Below are 21,413 nucleotides of genomic sequence, written 5' to 3'. Positions count from 1 at the left end.
GTAAAGAGCGCAGATCAGCAGCCTCCGTGACGTGTGCGCGCTGACAGTGTGAATGAAGCCTGACACGGTTTATAACGAGTCAAACGTCTCTCCTCCAACCGGGATGTGCAACTGTCATTAAACCACGAGAAAGATCTGATGTGCGCACCTCCGTGCGCCTCCAAAAGGATCCCCGCCAAACCTTGGTGTCATTGATTTGATTAGTTTTGTCCCGTTTTAAACCTCCGAAGAGTTCTTCAACTTACTCCAGTAAAACACACGGAGACAAAATAAAAATAAATAAATATAACCCAAACGTCGTCATCACCATCATCTCTTCCTGACTGACTGACAGCTGCAGCGTCACGTGTATCACTGACTGTAATCTAACGTTCCCGCATTTTTGTAGCAAGGGCTAAAATTCCGGCGCCCCAAAGCCATTAATTTTGGCAATGTTGATTTGCCAAATATTTATTAATTTTTCCCTAGCAACTACATACAATTGGTTATTTCGCTGCACTTCAAGGGCGCTTTGAATGTACGTTCTCTGCTTCTGTCTGTGGAAATGCACTGTTGAATTAGAGTCAGTTGGAGGAAGTGTTGTTTTAATCATTCATATTACATGTAGGCACATACTATTAAGTAAAACTGACATTGATAATACTTTTTAAATATATATATATAATGACTCCCCCTCCACATCTAGGAGGGCAGCGCCCTAGCGCCCCCTATGGGCCGGCCGCCACTGGTCTACATATTAATAGCCCCACTGCTATCCTACAGAGCTACCTGCTCTGTGAACTTCTTGAATTAAAGTTGCAAAATTGTAACTAATTGAGTAAAATGACAAATAACCATTTTGATTGCGCCATGTGGATCTTCTAAGTGGGAAATTTGTTAGATGTTTGACACCAAACAAATGACAGCAAGGTCTTTATCACTGCAAAGAAAACAGAAAGAGTTTGATGTATCTTTGTGTCAAATAGAAAGTCAAGCTGGAGCGTTTCCTCTCTGTTTGTCAATTTGTACTCGTCATGCTGATCATTAGACACGGGCTACCAACACAAGGCTTAAATGTGTCTAACAACCCAGCCAATGACACGCTCCATCCCACATCAAGAGGGTCATAGGTTTGAATCCCATCAAACCGTTATCTTGTAAATGGCTAACAAAAGCAAAATGCAAATGCTATGGCAAACATTTGGTGCTGTACTGATCTTACTACAGTCTCATGAAGCTCAGTATCCAGCCAAAGCCCAAAGGGCTTGTGCTACTACTCTGCAAACGCCCTCAAATCTCATTCCGCTGCTCTGACATGGAACACAGAACAACAAAAATACCAAGAGTCATTTGGTGCACCAACAGCTCATGCATCTGTTGCGCATGCTGAGGCTGTAATCATTTCTGGATCGCCCACAGAGACACCAGAATCCTTTTCTATAAATAGCAAGCACTTAAAGCATATGATGTGTAAATTTGCACTCTTTTTTTTTTTTTTTTTTTTTGAAAAAGAAGCCTTATAAATGGGAATTTCCCACTTTGTGTGGAAATGTTGGGAAACAGACAAGTTAAATTTTCTGCTGATGGCTCTAATGAAACATTCTGGAACATCCCAAATGACTAAGGGTGGAAATGTTTGTAGTGAAAAGTATGTTAGTAATGCATAATTAACTGAATTCTTCAAAAACAGAACAGTTTCTTAATTCTCAAGAATATTCTTGTTAATTTCCAGCATTGTTCACTGTGCTGGAAACAGCATAGGGCTTGGACAAGAAAAATATAGCTGAGTGGGTGAGTGGATTAACACATCACAGCCTTCTTGTGTTGACATTAACGTAAAGTAGACCTGCATTGAAATAAATGTGGTCAGATTTCAGAAAGAAATAGCTGATATGTATTTATAAGACCCTTGTGAATGCAGTAAAGTAAATCTGTAAGTTCAAATTTGTAATTCAGCGGAGAAATCGTCGTTTAAAAATGACAAATTTGCAGCTAAAATTTAGCCCTCTGTGAAAACAGTTCGTACAGCCGCATCATTTCCATGACGTCAGGGACAAGACGACGCGATCCCGCCTTCAGTCCGATCCCGCATTGAAATTGATTTTAGCTGTTCGTAATGTTACTTATACACGTCCTGGTTTCAACATCCAAAAGTAAGCTGCAATGAATGTGAGATACAGATCCGTGTGCTCAGATCAGCAACGACATCGACAGATTCAGCACACAACACCGGCATCACCTCTCTGTCTACTGAATGGAGCTGCAGCACACTTGGCACAAGTCCTGAGATTACGCTCGCTGTTTTAATGTGAAGCGGCCGGTACACCTGTTGCTGCAAGGACAGACTTCTTGTGGCAAAATCCACAGCACCGCACGTCTTGGCAATCGGAGTCCCAGAGCTCCATGGACGCTGAGAGAGGTTTATATATTTTTAATGAGTGGGATTCTTTGCGGGTCTCGCCTCCATATCCCGCGATGGTACCAGAGGCGAAAGACAGTAGATTTTCATTGCGACACCACTCAATCAAACAGGCGTATGAAAAAGTCCCCCAAAATAATTTTCAAGCACAAATAAAAGAAATGTGTCCTCACCAAACGTGCCGCAAGACAATATGAAGTTTTAAAAAAAGTAGATCCTTCCGTATAAGACAAGAAAAAGGTGCAGATGCAAACTGACGTAAATCCACAAATTACAATTGGCGCAATGCATGCTGGGAGAGGGTCTTGTCCGTGACGTCTCGGCAGCGTCCATGATGAGAGGGACAATTTGCGGAGGGCTAAATGTTAGCTGTAAATTTGTCATTTTCAAATGAAGATTTCTCCGTTGAATGACAGATCTGGGCTTGCAGATTTACTTTACTACATTCAGAAGGATCTCATGTGTAAATGTAAGTCATTTTTTGTTCAAAAAATCTGACTGCATTTTTTCAGTGCAGGTCTCCTTTAAACACAATAACTGTCATAATTTTATAACTCATCAGATTAAAAGGACGTTCATCCCAAAAGTATTTACAGCGCTTCACTTTTTCCACATTCCGTTATGTTACATGCAGCCTTATTCCAAAATGGGGTAAATTCATTTTCCCCCTCAAAATTCTACATCCCATAATGACAAAACAAAAATGTTTTTTGAAATTTTTGCAAATTTATTAAAAATAAAAATCTAATAAATCACATGTATGTAAGTATTCACGCCCTAAATTCATTTTTTCCCCTCAAAATTCTACTCACCAGACCCCATAATGACAAGAATTTTTTTTTTTTTTTTTTGCAAATTTATTAAAAACAAAGAAATCACACTTGGCTACATAAGTATTCACATTCTTTGCTCAATACTTTGTTGATGCACATTTGGCAGCAATTACAGTCTCAAGTCTTCTTGAATATGATGCCACAAGCTTGGTGCACCTATCTTTGGGCAGTTTTGCCCATTCATCGTTGCAGCACCTCTCAAGCTCCAGCAAGTTGGATGGGGAGCATCGGTGCACAGCTATTTTCAGATCTCTTCAGAGATCTTCAATCAGATTCAGGTCTGGGCTCTGGCTAGGTCACTCAAGGACATTCACAGAGTTGTCCTGAAGCCACTCCTTTGATATTTTGGCTGTGTGCATAGGGTCATTGTCCTGCTGAAAGATGAACTGTCTGAGGTCAAGAGCGCGCTGGAGCAGGTTTTCATCCAGGATGTTTCTGTACATAGCTGCATTCATTTTCCCCTCAATCCTGACTAGTCCCCCACGTCCTGCTGCTGAAAAACATCCCCACAGCATGATGCTGCCACCACCATGCTTCACTGTAGGGATGGTGCCTGGTTTCCTCCAAACATGATGCCTGGCATTCACGCAAAAGAGTTCAATGTTTGTCTCATCAGACAAGAGAATTTTGTTTCTCATGGTCTGAGAGTCCTTCAGGTGCCTTCTGGCAAACTCCAGGTGGGCTGTCATGTGCCGATTACTAAGGAGTAGCTTCTGTCTGGCCGCTTTACCATACAGGCCTTGACTAGTGGATTTCTGCAGAGATGGTTGTCCTTCTGGAAGGTTCTCCTCTCTCCACAGAGGAATGCTAGAGCTCTGACAGAGTGACCATTGGGTTCTTGGTCACCTCCCTCACTAAAGCCCTTCTCCCCCAATCACTCAGTTTAGATGAGTGTCCAGCTCTGGGAACAGTCCTGGTGGATCCAAACTTCTTCCATTTACAGATGATGGAGGCCATTGTGCTCATTGGGACCTTCAAAGCAACAAAAAAAAATTTTTTCTCCTTCCCCAGATTTGTGCCTCCAGACAATCCTGTCTCAAAGGTCTACAGACAATTCCTTTGACTTCATGCTTGGTTTGTGCTCTGACATGCACTGTCAACTGTGGGACCTTATATGTAGACAGATGTGAACCTTTCCAAGTCAGGTCCATTCAACTGAATTTATCCCAGGTGGACTCCAATTAAGCTATAGAAAAATCTCAAGGATGATCAGTGGAAACAGGATGCAACTGAGCTCAATTTTGAGCTTCATGGCAAATGCTGTGAGTCCTTATATACATGCGATTCCTTAGTTGTTGTTTTTTTTTTTTTTTTAAATAAATTGGCAAAAATCTAAAAACAAAAAAAATTCACATTGTCATTATGGGGTATTGTGTGTAGAATATTGAGGAAAAATTAATTTTGCCCGTTTTGGAATGAGGCTGTAACATTACAAAATATGGAAAAAGTGAAGTGCTGTGAATACTTTCCTATGCACGGTATAATGAGGACAAAAGCCATGCCATCTGGTGGCCTATCAATGCACCAGATCAATTGAAATAGCAAATCTATTTTGCCAGTGTAATATCTCAGATGTGTCTGCCACTTTCTGGATGGTTCAAACCCCACCTCTGCCCATGCTCCATGTAATGTGGAGTTGCGTCAGGAAAGGTATCTGGCATAAAATTTTGTCAAATCAACATGCAGATCCACCAGATCTGCTGTGGCAACCCTGAGTGAAAACAAGGGAGCATGATTAATATATTACTGTTTTATGGTTGATACTGATGTAGTTCTTGTACCTCCTGAACACTCTTGCTCGTCACTCCATTCTGATCACTTAACAAGCTAGTAACCACACTGAGAAATGGAAAATTCCAGACAAAATACACCACAAATCGAAAAAGTAAGATTGAATGGTGCTGTAGATATAAACAGTGAGTTCCCATGGAGATCCACGGGCTCTAGATTGAGTAGAGTTTATAAAATTGGTAGCTGACATTTTTAAGGGTGGTAATAAATTATGCAAAGTTTATGTAATGAGTTCAAATGGCATGTGAGTCCAGAATGTTTTAGTACCATAGACCTCAACAATTTTTAGAAGAACTCAACCTTTTTATAATTTTTAATGTTAATTTACTGTCTTAATGTATTTAGAAATTGTTTAGGTTCTTCTTATCATATTGGTACTATTATTATTATTATTATTATTATTATTAATAATAATAATATTATTATTATTATTGTTGTTGTTGTTGTTGTTACTATTTTGTCATTTGATTTTTAAATGCACCACAATGAAAATACGTGCTTTCACTTTCTTCTGTCATCCATGTATTTGTATATATAACAGTAACATGACACTTAACTCAACTGACTAAACCAATTGAACTACAAAAACACAATAAATCAATAACACTAACAACACTGTTTAACTAACATGAACCACAATAACATTTAAAACCCTGAACTCCCAGGGTGCATTGGAGCACAATGTCCATTGTTCACTGTTGTTAGCAAATATCGCTAATTTCTCAAAAAATATTAGTCCTATCAACTTTCTGTTTTTGCAGCGTCCATCCTTGACCCAAAATACATTAGCATACCAAAAGGCAAATGTCAGCTGTTCCCAGTTTCTCCGTGATCAATGCCATACACAAGCACACACACAGAAGCCACTTGGTTATTATAAAACAGACATGTGGCTGGAATTGGCATCAAAAGTTTTCATCTGTACTGCAAGTTAGTGATGTTAAGTTGAAATACTACTCCAGAATGTTTCAAAACCTCTTTCAAACATTGTTCTAGAGTCTGTTTGTAAAGGAAGGCATCCTAAGATGTGTTAAATTGGGCATCAATACATCAACAAGTGATTCTAAATAAATGCTTTGAAAGGCAGCTGGGTGGACTGAGACAATGCAGATGAAGTGTCTTGTCCAAGGACATGGACTGGAACCAAACCCAGGTCTACATATTGGTAGCCCAACTCCTGTCTCTCTGAGCTACCTGCTCTGTATATTTCTCATTTTAAAGGTAAACAAAACAGTTTTGCCGTGTCACTCACATGCTCTGTTCCTAACACGTGCAGCACACTCTTTAATTCTCTTCGTTGTCCTGACTTGTCCTTACCTGCAAAAGACTCTTCCTGAAGGAGTGAATGCAGCCGCCTCCTCAAACAAGCATTCAAAGCAATGTGAGGTTTTATTTTTGTGCCATTTTATGGCTTTGTAAGATGTCAAGCTTTGATTTTTCTTCAAGTGATGCTCCTGGGAATGTTTTTTTGTGTGTGTGTGTGTGTGTGTGTGTGTGTGTGTGTGTGTGTGTGTGTGTGTGTGTGTGTGTGTGTGTGTGTGTGTGTGTGTGTGTGAACAACTATTTTCTTTCAAGCATAAAAGTGAAACATATATTCTGAAGAAATAAAAGTTGGTTTATTTTTCCTGCATATATTTACTGCAGTTCATGATTGATTTTTTTTTCTCTTCATTTTTGTTTTTGTTCTGTTCTTTATTTATTGGATGCCGTAATAGTCAGTTAATTGTTACCAGAGGTTGGTGGTACAACGCCTACAGAGGTGTACACAGGTTACGGCTTGTCCTGCATGTAGCGGGTTTTGAAGTAAGCTGACGTGTCAGAATGCGCTGACATATAGAGTGTGAAACGCAATGCAGCCTGCACGCTGTGCTAACCTAGCATTAATTAGAAGGCACTCAGGGAGCGCGTAGCTCTGCCAAGGCACATATGGCACAACACGTCACATGTAGCTAGCATGAGAATGAGTGAGGAGATATTTTTCCACTTCAGGGCTAAGCTGGTGACATTATTTTGACATTCTGGGCTAGAAGGACATTTTCACTGTATTTTGGTGACATTTTGTTAGGTTTGGTGTTTATTAGTGAATCTCTGTAGTAGTTGTTCTAGTTCATCAGTTAGCAGCTAATATCAGCCACCATTGTAGCATGGTAGGAGCGTGGGATAATTACCGTGGTAACAAGCCCTTGGGAGGGAGTCCTGTTGTTCACATTATTAATTTCTATGATTGTTTATGACTAGCTATTAGGAAATATGATGTTATAATGAGTAAAGGGCATGTGTGTAAATGACACAGAACATGTTTTTTTTAACAAAGTTGTAAGAAAGTGTAATTTTCATTTAATCCTTGCAAAAAGTGATTAAATGAAAGAATGAATGAATGAAAATTTCATATAATGAATAAATATTTCGTGCAGCACCAGTAGGTGCCTCAGAACAGATTATAAGTGACAAATATTCTGATGAATTTCCTTCAAGCAACTGAGTGGGGTCATTTTATGAACCATGCCAAATATTTATATGTATTTTTGTGATATTTTTAATCAGAAAAATATGTCCTACCATGACTTTGTCAAACTACTTATCCTACAACTTTTTTTTTTTTTTTTTTTTTGGCAGGAATTGTTACATTCATGTGGCAAGGATAATGGAAAGTTATATGAGGTCATTTCTGTTTCCACATTTTCCCCCTTTTCCCTTAATAAATAAATAAATAAATAAATAAATTGAATTAACTGATGTCTAACATTAATGGAACAGGAGTAAATTCTGCTGAGGCTCTCCATATGAGGGGATTTCTGACCCTGCTGTTGTGATATTTATTTATTTATCTATCTATTTATTTATTTTGCAGGATAACAGAATATTATGTGGGGTAATTTATGACACTGGAAACATATGTATTTCATTAACATTACAAGTTTCATTTTATCATATAAAATCAATAATAATTATATTATAAAATTTTTGAATATCTGTTATAGACATAGGAAGCAGTATAGGTATGATAAACCCAAACAGAGCCATTTAAAAAACATTCAGTATGAGGGGGGAGGGGGGGGGGTGTAGAAGTCCTTGACTCTCTATCAGATATGACTGGAATTTTTGGAGGAGACAGTTATAATCAACTTGACATGACCCCTCATGAACCCAGCTGCTTGCAACACAACCTCTCACCTTCTGACTGACCCTGGCCTGCTCCTGTGGACTTGATGGTGGTATCAGAAGGATGGAAGTTAAGTTCTTTAGTCAGGGGAAATTAATCTTCCACATCCTGCTGGAGGGATGTTATGATCCAGACTGCCCTCCACCAGGACTCCAGGAATTCATTCACCTGTGAAACTCTGTTTAGTCTGTTTTGACAAGCGCTAATTTGACAGAGCAGTCTGCAGGGACATTAGCTGGAGATGAGCATGTTTGGAAACTGACATAAGAAGAGTTGTGTTTTGTAGATTATAGGTTAGAGTCGTGTCCAGGGTGTACCCCGCCTCACGCCCAGTGACCGCTGAGATAGGCTCCAACTCCCCCATTGACCCTTAATCCCAGCAGTCACAGGGTGAGAGGCGGGGTACACCCTGGAAAGGATGTAATAAGAATTTATCTCCATTTTAAATTTCATTTGATATTCTCAGGTTTCATTCCATATTCTCAAACTGTCATTCCATATTCTTCCAGATGCCGAGGTCACGTTTCAAAAATCTGTGGATCCAAAATATTTGAAGCAACATAGCTCCATTCTTCTGAAAAGGAAAAGATAAGACATAAACGTCTGCAGAATATGTTGGTTGCAAAGCTGACTCATTCGTATAGATGATGATCCTGAAACCTGACCAAACTGAAAACTTTTTCATCGTCAACCTTTAACCTCTGTTAAACTCATCAAAATAAAAAAAAATCTCCAGAGGAGCATTTAACATTGTAGCTTTGTTGTTGAATTTTCTTTCTTTTATTATGCTGGCTGACTTCATGCATTACTTCTTTCTGAGTCAAGTGGCAGCCACCCAGGAACTTTTGAGCATTTCTGAATTATAGTTGGAAACTGAGAGAACAAAAATGAACTTAAAAACAATTAAAAAACAGACAGCACAGGTTCACATCTGTCTCTATTAGAAATAATAAACTGAAGTGATGCATTTTTACTCTGAAGATATGAGGTGATACATTGAATAAGTGGCGGTCAGGTGGCACACTTACTGGACAAACATATATATATATATATATATATAAATACAAATAATGAATGTTTATGAGTTTATGTTTATGAGAATCAAATATTTGTTCCATTGAAAGAATGTAAAAACATTCATTATCTGTTTTATATAACGGATCCTTTTCATTTTATATTATATTAATTTACAAACAACAGAAAAGGGACTTGGTACGTCTGACTTTGAGTACTTCAAAAAAAAAAAAAAAAAAAAAAAAAAATCACAAATCACATCACAAATTTGTCCTTTGGTGCGTCACTGCTGCTTTGACATCAACAATCAAACACAAACTTTAAATAGGAGTCCAAAAATAATTCTGACGATTAAGTCCGAGATGCCGTGCACCGATTTTGTGTACTTCCAAAACAAAACAAAAAACTGTACCAACGGGGGAAAAAAAATCACGCCAGAAATTAGTCCAGCTTTTCATTCTAACTTCCTCCTAACAGCTCTTCATGCCTCCAGATGGCTTACAGCGCAGTGGATTTGTTTTTGTTTGTGTGTGTGTGTGTGTGTGTGTGTGTTAGAAAAATTAGCACTGTCACTTAGCTCCTTCAAATCATCGTCAGTCAGCAAAACAAACTCCGCATGTTCAGCTAAATGCCGCCGCCAGTAGTGGGCGTGGTTCACAGAGTGCAATGGTACCAAACGTATTGAACCAAATTACACTCTAAACACCAATCAAATGATAAGGATCCACTCAGCCATTATATATAAATATATATATTTAATGGGAAAAGGGGTGAGTGTTTATAAGCTTTTGCTTCTGCCTACACCCTTTTGGCTGCACAAAACTGTGAAATTGAGGGGTTTTTTGTTTGTTTTATGAGGTTTTTTTTGTCAAGTAGGTGTGTGTGCCGAATAAATTCACTTATTCATTCAGGTACGCTTCTGAAAAGACAGGTTATTAATGACACAGATAAAATATAAATATGTACATCACTCATGTCTACTAGAGGTGTGCGATACTGGGAATTTTGGTATTGATCCAATACCAAGTAAATACAGGCCCAGTATCGCTGATATCGATACCAAAACTTTTTCATATTTAAGCTTCATAGATCCAAAGGATCCAAAAGACCTAGGATAGAATTTCGCGAAACATTGTACGTGACAACAAAATACTTCATTATCACAATCAACATTTTTGTTTAAAAAATATCACTCAACACAACTTAAAATAAAATCTCCTGAAGTAGAGGGCTGACAAACCACAATACAAGGGTGCGCTGCTATGTGTTGTGTGACACAGCGCAGCACTGCTCTTGCAGACAGAGAGCAGACTTTGATGAATCTGCGTGCGGGAGAGAAAAAAAAGCTTGAGTATCAATCTTTTTACATGAGGATCGTTCAATATCAATACCAGCATTGGTATCGATATTATCGATATTAGGATTGATCCGCCCACCTCTAATGTCTACATGTCTTTCAACCACCTGCAATTGAGTTGGGTGTGGAAACACACTGCGATACAGCCTGAGACACAAAGGGTCCTTCAGGAGATTTGAAAGACATAAGGTGGTGGTGAAATATATACTCTGTAAACGGCTGACCTCAGGAGCTGGCAGAGACACTGGAGATGAGAGAAGGTGAAATATGAGTGGAGTCTGTGATAAGTTCATTACTGAAGTGAGTTAAGAGCTGTGCTCCTCCTCTGAATTCTAATCAGCAGCCCATAAACTCTGTCTTCCCTCGTGCTCAAAGACAAGATAAGTGATTTGATGTTCTTTCTTCCTCTGTATACTCCAGCAGTGCCAAAAATTCACACACAGTCCCGACCAATCCCTCACTGGACTTTTCCTCTTAATATAATATTCACGCTAATGTTTCATGTTTCGAGGTATAACATCAGCATCTCAGATAGTATATATCCATTTTTATATTCTAGCACAGCACCTTTCCACTTGAAGTTTGAAGTCCTGTTCTTGTGATAAACTTCTTTTGTTCTTTTCCTGGGTTCCTGAGTATTTTCCTGGGTTTCAGAAGTCATCATAATCAGATGCCTGGAACTCAATGACTATCATTCTGTAGGAATAAGCAGCAGTCCAACTTTGATGTCCTTCTGGATATCTGAAATCCTCACATCTCGCCGCCATGCAAAAGATACTCACTTCGGCCTTTTGGATTAGATTAGACAGAACTTTATTGATCCCTTGGCAAGACTCCCTCAGGAAAATTGAGGTTCCAGCAGCATTGTATAGCAGCACACAGCACAAACAGCATCAAATGTGAAAGTTAAAAAAAAAGAATCAGTTTGCAAATATAAATATAAATTCACAAATATAAATACCAGACATACTGATCAGTACTGGTTTACTGGCTACTACTGCTCCGCTCCTTCCCGTCCTCCTGTTTCTCCTCACTCTGAGGGACAAAGGATGGTCTGTGGGACAAAGGAGTTTTTCAGTCTGTTGGTCCTGCACTTGTGAAGGAGCAGTCTGTGGCTGGAGAGGCTCCTCTGTGTGTAGACTGTGTGTAGAGGGTGACTGGCATCGTCCATAATGTCCAGCAGTTTGTCCAGTGTTCTCTTCTCTGCCACCGTCACCAGAGAGTCCAGCTTCATGCCAACCACAGAACCAGCCCACCTGATCAGTTTGTCCAGTCTGGATGTGTCCTTCTTGGATGTGCTGCCTCCCCAGCACACCACGGTGTAAAAGTGGACGCTGGCTACTATGGACTGGTAGAACATCCAGAGGAGTTTCCTGTAGATGTTAAACGACTGCAACCTCCTCAGAAAGTACAGCACATCCAAGAACGACACAAATTGGTAAATGGAACAGTCACATCATTGATGACGGGCCAGACATTTGTGCTCTGGTATAGTTAGTGATCTGCATTCCGTGCACGAGTCCAACTGAACTGTATACCCAAGACTACCTCATGAAGTGGGCACTGGGCACAGCAATGGTTCATGCTTGGGCATAGTATGAATCTTCTAGTGTGAGTACACTCTTACTCATCTTACACAATAGGAGGAAACTGGAAGCCAAACCTCAGAATTTGCTGACAAACCTCCGGTAGTCGGGCCTCCATCCTCAGGGCCCAGTTGCACTCAGCCCAGAATGGTTATATTTAGCCTATCATCCGCAAGGTTGAGCATAGAGGTTAGATGCAGAGTATTTAGGGAGCAGATTGCTTTTGTGTGCAGAAAATACTCTTGAGCCTTCATCTAAAAATACGTTGAGAAACACCACGCCCCCTTCAATTAAAAGGCCTGTGCCTCCGACTGCTGAAGTTCAATAATTGCTCCCCTGTCATATAAAACTTGTTATTACCTCATGGTGATCGAGTCATCCCTACAAAGCTGTCAGGACTGAAACAGGCCTTTCCTCCTCCTCCTCGTTCAACCAGCAGCTGCAGCTCTACAAGGTAATGCAGGAGTCTGAATCCTCTGCACCTTACAAACCCTTTTCCTGACACGTTGTTTCAAAGATAAACAGGATGTTTGAGCTGTGTATATGGTAGACATTGTGCTTGTAAGTCTGATCTAATGTCTGTGGAAGCGTTGGGCCACCGTGATACGGTTTGCATCCTGTGTGCTTTGGTGGATTAGCTGTTCTGCATGCTGGATAGTAAGTAGCAGAGTTTTGTTACATCAATTATCTAAATTGGCACCATACAAACTGAGCGTGACTTTCTGAACCTGTTTGGTTCATATTTGAGAAACAGGAAGTTTGAGATGAAGCTTGACATGTTAGCTTGGGGTCAAATCCCAATCTGTTATCCAGACTGGTCAACACCAGTGACAGAATGACCCCTGGTGGGTTATAGTACTGTATGTGCTGTATATTTAAAAAAAAATCACATTATGATTGCATTTATGGAAAAAAAATTTGTAGAATCCAGATCAACAAAGATTTAGAGGCTAAAATGTAAACAATTTCAAAAGATTCTCAAACATACTGTATATTGGTAGAGGACCAAGTCCTATATAGGCCCTGAGGATCATTGTGAAAGTGCTTATCCCGAGATTCTACAGCAATGAAAGTCTATGTCTCCTCATAATGGGATGTCAATCCAGCACAAGTTACTTCCCAGCCAATACTGGTACCTACTGACAGCTAGGTGGACTAGGACAATGTAGATGAAGGGTCTTGTCCAAGGACAGGTAGTGTGACTGTGAATCAAACCTGTGTCTACATCTTGGTAGCCCAGATCCTTATCCACTGACATACCTAATCACATATTGGTAAGAAAACTTCAAAAAGTCTAAAGTGTCAGGATGAGTCAGAGTCAGTAGTCTTCTGAAACCACAAAGATCCTCATCCACTAGAGAAGACCTAAAACTGTGGGGCCAGTTGCTGTCCAGTTTGAAATAGTCCAACATTCATTTGTGCTATTGTACATGTATGTTTGGTTGTTGTCCTGCTGAACAACCAAAGACCATCACCTCAAACCAAAGGGAACCCCGGATAATGTTTGGACCTGATGCTCTGGACACGTAGCAGACAGGAGACTGGCTGGAAGCACTCTGTTTGGTTTAGGTAAGGAGTGATGTCTGGATAAATAGTCCAGCCCTTTTTGGGGGGGGTGGGGAGGAGGTTGAGATGGCGACAGCCTCATCAAACTCCCCACCTTGAAACCTCATATGTAATAATTCAATTGGGCAGCACAGTCTCGTTTGAGGGCAGGCGCTAAAGGGGTAAAATGTGACACATGATGTCATTTCTCTACTTCTGGGGAAAGAGATTTTGGGCAAATTACATGCAAACAAAGTGAAAATGCAAAGAAAAAGTGATGATACGGTGGAAAGTGGACATGTGTTGCGGTTTGTGTATGACCTGGAGCTCAAACGCGTCGAGGCGATTGTGCAGCCAAGAGAACATAGCTCCTCTGGTTAGCTGTGTAGGCTAACACTTACTGACACAAACTCTCCCATTTGCCTCATTTTCCCTTTTCCACTGGGAATAAAAAACCTGCACTTTTTGCGACTGCTTCAGTGCATCCAAAACAAAACAGCAGACCGGTTTTTCCGTGTGAAGTTATGTTGTGTATAATTGCGCAACGGCAGCGGTGATCCCCGTAAGTGGTCAAATCCTGCAATATCACACAGGGTTCAAATGAGACTGCGCTGCCCTTCTGTCTGTTTTTGTTACCATTTTCCTTAATATTAACAATTTATAAGTTTCTTTGTTCTTTCCCACCTTCCAAAGGTGACAGAAAAAAGTTTGAAAACCAGTGATTTAAATGCAAATGTGACATTTTGAGCACAGTTCAGGTATCGTTGATGAGGCCGAGGTCCGACTTCTGGAATGATACTCCTAAAGGAGATTAAAATGGTATTTTCTTGACCACCCATGTTCAGTTTTCACTGCAGGTGAAATAAGCTGCAATGAAAGTGAAATGTAACTTCAGAGAAAAGCAACACAACTTCTCACAGCTGTTACTAGAGCATCTGTGCTGCTCTGCTGTTCTTCAACATTTTCTCAGAGCTTTTGTTGGCTGAACATGTTGCTTCTCTCGAAGTGCTTCACCCTAAACTGGCACAGTATCAGCCTCTAAATCAAACACGGATGCTGGGAGGACCTCACATGACGGCAGACAAATGATTTCTTCTTACAGAGTGTGGCTAGATGAAGAAAGACATAAACGGTCAGTTTGGAGTTTTAGCTCTTCAGCACTCCATGGCTGCAGGGGTGCTGTTAACCCCAAAACGTGAATCAGCTGCAGATTGCGAATTATCGGCAAAACGTGAATAATGAAAACATATCTCCTGAAACTGGAACATACATCTGGCAAAACATGAATTTCTTCATGATTTGGTGTATGTGTTTGGGAGCCAATGGTGCAACGTTACCATCTGTAGGCTTATGACTGCACGCCTCCCACTTTCATTGCGCCACCCCTCGACTCACGCACGCGTTAGACTCTTTCATGTTCCTTATTAGTGGGTGAACAATCCAACGCTTGGTGAATTCTGCTTCATGATTATAGGAAGAGTCGACACTGAAGGATCAAAAAGTGAAGTCGCTGTGAACACTTGGCTGCCACAAGCCAGTTAACCCTCTGGTGACATCGCCTGCTTAAAACCCAAAAAGTCAGAAGGATCGTGAGGCCCCGCTTTCACGGTCTGTATTCATACTGAAACTGAAGATCAAGTGAGCTTTTGCCCTTCTGCTCCACGGGAGGTTTCTGTCCTTCCTGAGTTTGCCTTAGAACACCTGTGTTACCATTTCACAGGTGTACCACCCCAGTCAAACTCCCCACCTGCCACTGTCCCAGGAGAGGGTCACGCCCAGCGGGACAGGGTGCTTGACACCAGAAGTGAGAGCTTTATGGTTTGCGTACATTTTCATTAATGGTTTGCCAATAATTCATGATTTGCAGCAGATTCACATTTTCTCTTACTTTCTGCATATTTGCAGGAAAACAGATTTACAAATTAAGTAGAAATTCTCATGATATAGTTGGGCCAGGTCAGCATCAAAGCCTATTGATTTTAAACATCATACACACATACATATACAGTAGTGTTCAGAATAATAGTAGTGCTATGTGACTAAAAAGATTAATCCAGGTTTTGAGTATATTTCTTATTGTTACATGGGAAACAAGGTACCAGTAGATTCAGTAGATTCTCACAAATCCAACAAGACCAAGCATTCATGATATGCACACTCTTAAGGCTATGAAATTGGACTATTAGTAAAAAAAAAAGTAGAAAAGGGGGTGTTCACAATAATAGTAGCATCTGCTGTTGACGCTACAAACTCAAAACTATTATGTTCAAGCTGCTTTTTTAGCAATCCTGTGAATCACTAAACTAGTATTTAGTTGTATAACCACAGTTTTTCATGATTCTTCACATCTGCAAGGCATTAATTTTGTTGGTTTGGAACCAAGATTTTGCTGGTTTACTAGTGTGCTTGGGGTCATTGTCTTGTTGAAACACCCATTTCAAGGGCATGTCCTCTTCAGCATAAGGCAACATGACCTCTTCAAGTATTCTGACATATCCAAACTGATCCATGATACCTGGTATGTGATATATAGGTCCAACACCATTGTAGGAGAAACATGCCCATATCATGATGCTTGCACCACCATGCTTCACTGTCTTCACTGTGAACTGTGGCTTGAATTCAGAGTTTGGGTGTCGTCTCACAAACTGTCTGCGGCCCTTGGACCCAAAAAAGAACAATTTTACTCTCATCAGTCCACAAAATATTCCTCCATTTCTCTTTAGGACAGTTGATGTGTTCTTTGGCAAATTGTAACCTCTTCTGCACGTCTTTTATTTAACAGAGGGACTTTGCGGGGGATTCTTGCAAATAAATTAGCTTCACACAGGCGTCTTCTAACTGTCACAGTACTTACAGGTAACTCCAGACTGTCTTTGATCATCCTGGAGCTGATCAATGGGTGAGCCTTTGCCATTCTGATTCCTCCTCTATCCATTTTGATGGTTGTTTTCCGTTTTCTTCCACGCGCCTGTGTTTTTTTTTTGTCCATTTTAAAGCATTAGAGATCATTCTAGATGAACAGCCTATAATTTTTTGCACCTGCGTATAGGTTTTCCCCTCTCCAATCAACTTTTTAATCAAACTACGCTGTTCTTCTGAACAATGTCTGAACGTCCCATTTTCCTCAGGCTTTCAAAGAGAAAAGCATGTTCAACAGGTGCTGGCTTCATCCTTAAATAGGGGACACCTGATTCAACATTGGGCAGTTTAAGGCACACATGGTGGGCAGTCTAAGGCACACCTGTGCACTAATCATGGTGTCTAAACAGCATCTTGATATGGCACACCTGTGAGGTGGGATAGATTATCTCAGCAAAGGAGAAGTGCTCACTATCACAGATTTAGACTGGATTGTGAACAATATTTGAAGGAAATGGTGATATTGTGTATGTGGAAAAAGTTTTAGATCTTTGAGTTCATCTCATACAAAATGGGAGCAAAACCAAAAGTGTTGCGTTTATATTTTTGTTGAGTGTATATATATTTCCACAAACTGCTGCTCTTCCTTTTGTGCTCCTTCAGTGAAAAATGCAGAAGCAAATAAAGCAGTCATTAAGTTCCGTCCACCACCCCTGCAACTGAGTGGTGGAAATTTGTGAGCCAATAAATTGAACTCATTAAAAATTGAGGCAGGGGTGGTGGCCAAGTGGTAAATGTGCTTGTTTTGAGAGTGGAAGGTTTCCACTTCAAGACCACCCCTGCACATTCTCCATGTAATATGGAGTTGTGTCAGGAAGGACATCGGGCATAAAACTTGTGCCAATTCAACATGGATCTGTTGTGGGGACCCATCGTGGGAAAAAAGGAAGAAGCTGAAGGGACTTACTTACTTAATACTCATAAAAACAGATTTCAGGCAAGTGCAAAAAAAAAAAAAAAAAAAAGACCTTCCACACTACTCTCATTGATACCACATCTACATAACATGCTCATTGAAGTCTGCTTCAATCACTACTCTTTCATGTTTGGGCAAACTCTTCACCACCTCATCAAACTCACTCCAGAAATCTTCTTTCACCTTCATCTCACAACTTACCTGTGGGGCATGTGCACTGATGACATTCTTTCATTCATTTGCAACTGCTTATCCTGGTCCGGGTCATGTTGGCGGCAGAGCAAGCAGTTCATCTCACACTCCCCTATCCTCTTCCGGGGAATCCCAAGACATTCCCAAGCCAGCTGTGAAATATAATCTCTCCAGCATGTCCTAGGTCTTCCCCTAGGACCTCCGCACTTGCAGTGTCTCTACTCTGAGTCCCTCCTGGATAGTCAAGCCCAAATACCGGATGGAGGAATCTAATTTCTGCTGCTTGTATCCGTGATCTCATTCTTTCAGTCATTACCCAAAGCTCACGAACACAGGTGAGGATAGGCATGCAAATCGACTGGTAAATTGAGAGCCTCGCCTTCCGGCACAGCTCCTCTTTACCACAACGGCCCAGTACAGTGTCCGTAAGATTTCAGATGCCTCCCCAATCCGTCTATTAATCTCACGCTCCAATTTACCCCCACTTGTGAAATAGACCCTGAGATACTTAAACTCCTCCACTTGGGGCAGTAACTCTCCCCATGACCCAGAAGGGACAATCCACAATTTTCCAACAGAGGACCATGATCTAAGATTTGAAGGTGCTGATTCTCTTCCCAGCTGCTTCACACTTGACCTCAACCTGCTCAGTAAGCATTGGAGGTCACTGCCTGATGAAGTCAACAAACCCACATCATCTCCAAAAAGCAGAGATGCAACTCTGAGTCCCCGACTTGTCAGCCCAACAACATCCAGAAACTTCAGCAGCTCAGAACAAATCTCGTCCGCCCCAGTGACTTGGCACAAAGGAGCTTTTTGACTACTTCAGTGACTTCTGCTAGGGTAAAGGCACCAGAGCCGCACGAGTCTTCCATCCCTGTCTCCTCACTGGAGGGCATGTCAGTAGAGTTGAGGAGATCTTCAAAGTGTTCTTTCCTCCAGGTTGGCTCAATGGCTTATCCCACCATCTGACCCTACTCAGTTGACAGTTCCACCCCTCTCTTCACCTGAGTGTCCAAGACACACGGTCGCAGGTCTGATGACATGATTACAAAATCGATCATCGACTTTTGACCTACAGTGTTCTGGTACCACGTGTACTTATGGCCACCCTTGTGCTTGAACAAGGTGTTTGTTATGGCCAATCCATGACCAGCACAGAGGTCCAACAACAAAATACCACTTGGATTCAGATCAAAGGGCCAATTACTCCTCTCCAGGTTTCTCCATTGTTGCCCACATGCACGTTGAAGTAACCCAGTTGAACTAAGGAGTCTCCAGCAGGAACTTTTTCCAGGATCCCACTCAGAGTCTCCAAGAAAGCTGGATATTCTGAACTGCTGTTTGGTGCATATGCACAAAGACAGTCAAATTCTTCTCTGCAACACAAAGTTGCATAGACGCAGCCCTCTCGTTCACTGGGAAAAACTCCAAAATAACGGCATTCAGCCGGGGACTTGTGAGTATCCCCACACCCACCCAACATCTCTCACTCTGGACAACTCCAGAAAAAGAGAGAGTCCAGCACCTTTCCAGGAGTTTGGTTCCAGATCCAGTGCTATGTGTGGAGGTGAGCCCAACTGTTTCTAGTTGATATTGCTCAACCTCATGCACAAGCTCAGGCTCCTTCACCAGAGCGGTAATGTTCCACATTCCAAGAGTTAAGTTCCATAACCATGTGTCAGTCTGGTCATCATCACTCCTTCAATTTCCAACTTCACTCCCATCACCCTGTCAGACACTCTCTTAACCTCCAACACACTCTTCATATACTTTTCCTTTAAAATGACCCCAGCTCTATTTCTCCTCAAATCCACATCATGACACAAGTTTGAATCCACCTCTGATGCTCCTGGTCATCATAGGTACACTTCAACTATGAGAGACAAAATGAGAAAAAAAACTCACATTGTAGGATTTTTAAAGAATTTATTTGTACATTATGGTGGAAAATAAGTATTTAATCACCCACAAACAAGCAAGATTTCTGGCTCTCACAGACCTGTAACTTCTTCTTTAAGAAGCTCTTCTGTCCTCCACCTGTTAGAACTCGTTATCTGTATAACAGACACCGATCCACAGCCTCAAACTGTCAGACTCCAAACTCAACCATGACCAAGACTAAAGAGCTGTCGAAGGATACCAGGAAGAAAATTGTACATGTGCACCAGGCTGGGAAGAATGAATCAACAATAGTCAAGCAGGTTGGTGTTAATAAATCAATTGTGGGATCAGTTGTAAGAAAATGGAAGACATACAAGACCACTGATAATCTCCCACGATCTAGGGCTCCATGCAAGATCTCATCCCATGGGGTCAAAATGATCATGAGAACGGTGAGCAAAAATCCCAGAACAGCACAGAGAGACCTAATGAATGACCTGCAGAGAGCTGGAACCAAAGTAACAAAGGCTACACACTACGCACAGAGGGACTCAAATCCCGCAGTGCCAGGTGTGTCCCCCTGCTTAAGCCAGTACATGTCCAGGCCTGTCTGAAGTTTGCCAGAGAGCATATAGATGATCCAGAATATCATGTGGTCAGGTGAAACCAAAATAGAAGGTTTTGGTAAAAACTCAACTAGTCATGTTTGGAGGAAGAAGAATGCTGAGTTGCATTCCAAGAACACCATATCTACTGTGAAGCATGGGGGTGGAAACATCATTCTTTGTGGCTGTTTTTCTGCAAAGGAGACAGGACAACTGATCCATGTTAAGGGAAGAATGAATGGGGCCATATGTATCATGAGATTTTAAGCCAAAACCTCCTTCCATCAGTGAGAGCATTGAAGATGCAACATGGCTGAGTCTTCCAGCATGAAAATGATCCCAAACACACTGCTCGGGCAATGAAGGAGTGACTCTGTAAAAAAGCATTTCAAGGTCCCGGAGTGGCCAAGCCAGTCTCCAGACCTCAACCCCATAGAAAATTTGTGGCGGGAGTTGAAAGTCCGTGTTGCCCAGCGACAGCCCCAAAACATCACTGCTCTAGAGGAGATCTGCATGGAGGAATGGACCAAAATACCAGCTACAGTGTGTGCAAACCTGATAAAGATTTATAGGAAATGTTTGACTTCTGTCATTGCCAACAAAGATTATGTTACAAAGTATTGAGTTGAACTTTTGTTATTGACCAAATACTTATTTTCCACCATAATTTACAAATAAATTATTTAAAAATCCTACAATGTGATTTCCTGGATTTTTTTTTTTCTCATTTTGTCTCTCACAGTTGACGTGTACCTATGATGAAAATTACAGACCTCTCTCATCTTTCTAAGTAGGAGAACTTGCACAATCAGGGACTGACTAAATACTTTTTTACGCCACTGTATAGACAAACAAATTCACACCTACCGACAATTTAAAATTTCCAATCCACCTAACCTGTGCGTCTTTGGATGTGGGAGGAATTCAGAGCACCCGGAGAGAACCCACGCAAACACGGGGAGAACATGCAAACTCCACACAGAGTCAATCCATGACCTTCTTGCTGTGAGGTAACAGTGCTAACCACTAATCCACCGCACTGCCCTGGTTTGACAAAATTTACACTGGATGTCCTTCCTCATACAACCCAGCTCATCTGTCCATTCTTGGAGCCGGAACTCCAAATGAACTGGTTTGGTCACCCCATGTGGCTGAGTTTACCAGATTTTTTTTTTCATTTTCGTCTTGCATTCTGACTGTGTGTGCG

The 21,413-nt window shown here is 41.1% G+C and overlaps 1 long non-coding RNA gene across 1 annotated transcript; it reads right to left on the bottom strand.

The window, feature by feature from the left end:
• Positions 1 to 523: 523 nt before the first annotated feature.
• On the bottom strand, positions 524 to 17,748 carry LOC117500832. Its single transcript, XR_004557861.1, has 3 exons — positions 17,616 to 17,748; positions 5,290 to 5,296; positions 524 to 536 (listed from the first exon to the last, which is right to left on the bottom strand). It is a non-coding gene; the product is annotated as an uncharacterized LOC117500832 (long non-coding RNA).
• Between the last annotated feature and the right edge of the window lie 3,665 nt (positions 17,749 to 21,413).

The sequence above is a fragment of the Thalassophryne amazonica genome, chromosome 19 (assembly GCF_902500255.1).
Source record: "Thalassophryne amazonica chromosome 19, fThaAma1.1, whole genome shotgun sequence".
Classification (NCBI taxonomy): Eukaryota; Metazoa; Chordata; class Actinopteri; order Batrachoidiformes; family Batrachoididae; genus Thalassophryne; species Thalassophryne amazonica.
The sequence above is the reverse complement of the archived record's forward strand: the minus strand, read 5'-3'. Positions and strand labels throughout refer to the sequence as shown.